We start from the raw sequence: 3,349 nt of genomic DNA on the forward strand, positions 1-3,349 counted from the left end.
AGCCATAAACTAACTCTGAGCAGCCACCAATTTATGGTGTAGGGGGTGGGTTATTTATAGCCACAAGGAAACCCGACCTGATATGTCCGAAATGACCCTGGGTCACTAAGGAACTGACACGTGTTCCAACGGTCAGATTTCAAACACACACGGCAACTTTACTTGGGCTACAAGCAAAGCTGACTCATCCAGCTCTGGATAAGATTTGCTCTCATTGTCTTCACTCGAAGACATAGGATTTGGGTTGAGCATCACTTCAGTCATTCTGACTTTGTTCACTTGGACCCCACTTAACAGTATGGTGGTTCCTATGACTCAACAAAGAAGAAAAGGAAACAATGAAACAACACAGTCTTCTCGCTCCATAGTCTTCACTCATTGTCTTCTCATGTCATAGTCTTCAATGTGAATATCTTCACATACCACCATTGTCGTCAATGTCTTCATACATTTTTAGGGGTCATCTCCGGTAGGTAAACCGAATCAATGAGGGACACTACCTGCGTTATCCTGCAATTCTCACAAACGCATTAGTCCCTCAACCAACTTTGTTGTCAATACTCCAAAACCAACTAGGGGTGGCACTAGATGCACTTACAATCTCCCCCTTTTTGGTGATTGATGACAAACTGGTTGATGTTTTCAACGGGAATGAAGTATGTGAAATTGTAAAGGATAGGGTATTGTCTTCATAAGTGGCAAGGGCTCCCCCTGAAGATGTGCATATAAGTAATTTGCTTTTGGAATGCAAATGCACATGGCAGGTTGTACTTGTGGAGATCCTCTTCAACTTATGAAGATAATTCATCATGCATGAAATGATATAACTAAGAGAATGACATGCATAATGGAAAATGGACGTCTGCAGAATGATCTAAGTGCGGAAGTTATCATCGCACATGAAAGAGCAAATAAGTAGCAAACGACCATCGAGTTTAAGTGTTACAACTCAACGAACGGAATGTATCAAAAGCAAGAGTTGTAACCACTAGGCAAAATAGAAAGCAACCGCCCATATGAACCCGCTTGAAGACTATCAAACTCATATGCTTCTCCCCCTTTTGTCAGTAATGACCAAAAAGGTTTGAAGATAGAGAGCATCTACTCGTCCTCATGAGGAGTAGGTGAAGCAGCAGGGTTGTCGTTGTTGGTTGGCGGTGCAGACGAACTTGGTGCAGTGTCGATGCGTGCAGAAGTAGGGGGTGGTGAAGTAGCATCGTCTTCATCATCGATCACGTTGGCATTCACAGTTGCCTCGGAGGAAGAATAGTCAGAGTCTTCAAGGGATGGAGTTCGACGTAGGACAACATTCCGTGGAGGAGTGGAGTCAAACTTGAATCTTTCAGTGAAGCCATCGTCTTGAAGATCTGCTTCAGCACTGAGCAATGTCAAACTCTTCCATGATCGCCGACAGGTTTCGTGAGTGACAAATGCATTCTTGGTGGCAAGATTTCGAATGCGATTTACGTCCACCAAGAGGCTTTGCATCTGTCGCTTGAGCCAAAAGTGATGCTTGTCTTGTTTCTGATGCAGTGCCACAAGAAGTTCTCGGTCATTTAGGACCCGAGAGCGCTTCTTAGGCCATTGAGCAATTGTGCTCTCAGTAGCTTCAGTTGGTGCACGATGAGGCAGACGAGTGTTTCCATCCATCGGATAGACACGAGTTACAGCTTGGACTCCTTCCATAGGCTGAGTGAAGCGTTGGTGGTCAGCATTTTGAAGACAAAGAGGCTTCTTGGCAGGCTCAGGGTATATGGCTTCAACTGACATATCAACCTCTGGTAGAAAGATCACATGATTGCGAGAAGAGGGTTGATAGTTGATAGCAGAGTGTAGCTTGATGAGGCGCATGACCCATGGAGCATAGAATTTCAGGCCAAAAAGGTCAGATCCAGACGCAGCCAGTTATCGGAGGAAGAAATCTTGTGCATTGAAGCTGATGCCATTGAGGATGTAAAAGACCAATGTCTTCATGGCTCCTTCAAGTTTTGCAGCTGATGAATGCCCTTTGATAGGCCATAGAGTCCGCCTTATGATGTGATATATTGTGCGCGGCAGATACTCAAGGTCATCAACGAAGAACTCCTTTGGGTATTCAATGTCATGTGGCAATGGCTTCATCATGCTCAACATCTACCTCATGTTGGGTTTTGGCTTATGGAAGATGCTCTCCAGTGCATTGCGGTGGTGTTGACAACCAGGTTCGTACAGCTCTCCGGGAGTGGATAACCCTGTAAGCTCAATGATGTCAAGAGCTTTGGCTTCATGATGAACATTTCCTGTCATCCACTCGAGAACGCATGTTTTTGTATCCCTGTTGTAGCCGCGAATGTGGAGGGTAGCATAGAATTGAAGCAGAAGTTCCTCATTCCAATGTTCTTTATCTGTCACAAAGCTGAGCAGACCTGCATCACGAAAGCAGTCAAGTGCTTCTTATGAGCATGGCAGTCCTGCAATGGCTTCAGTGTCGAGGCGCATATGAGGGAAAATGCGCCCTTGATCATACAGAACGCGGGAGTAATAGCTTCGCTGCTGATGACTCCAAAAATGATCAGATGATATTCTTGGCCTTGAGTAGGGGTTCTTTGCGCTGTCAAAGAAGGTGTTGTGGCTTTTGAAGCCATTTGCATTGAAGGACCCTGCAGATGTGGCAGTACCTGGAAACCTTGGCAGTCTTGGCGTTGGTTTCTGGACCTGAGGCCTATGCTCAATGTGATAATCAAACTGAGGACCAGAGACATGAGGCGGAGGAACCAGAACGGGCCATCTGACAGTGATTAGCTGGCCATGACTGTATGCTTGCTCAATTGTATGGGGCCTTGGTGGCGGAACAGGAGCAGTGGCAACAACAGTGGCTTCAGGCTGCACAACAGAAGCTTGAGGAGCAATTGAAGCATTGGCTTCTGGCATATTGGTTGGTGCAGGCTCCACACTAGCTTCAGTCATGACAATGTCATGGGCTTCATTTGTGTTGGTGGGGGTAGCCTCAAGATTTTCAACCTCCACTTGATGAGCTGGAGGGTCTGGCACTGGCACGTTCACTTTAGGAACAACTTCTTCAGTAATGGGGGGAGTAGGGACACATCCTTCTTCTTGTTCGTTATCGGCTGATGTAGCCGGATTGTCTTCAACAGCTTTGGCTTCAGACTCGGAGATGTTCACAGTTGGAGTGGCATCTGGAAACACTTGACGTGCAACAGATTGGTGGTGCTCTTCTCCTTCTGGAACACTCGGAAGAGGGGCTTGAGGCCTTGGTCCTTTGCGAAGCCTTTGTAGTACAGGCGATGCCTTTGGAGATGGAGTTGGCTGGGCCTCATCCTCTTCAACTTGCACACGTGGTGTGACTTGT

This window comes from Triticum aestivum, unplaced genomic scaffold (assembly GCF_018294505.1).
Source record: "Triticum aestivum cultivar Chinese Spring unplaced genomic scaffold, IWGSC CS RefSeq v2.1 scaffold7B_scf_3587, whole genome shotgun sequence".
Lineage (NCBI taxonomy): Eukaryota > Viridiplantae > Streptophyta > Magnoliopsida > Poales > Poaceae > Triticum > Triticum aestivum.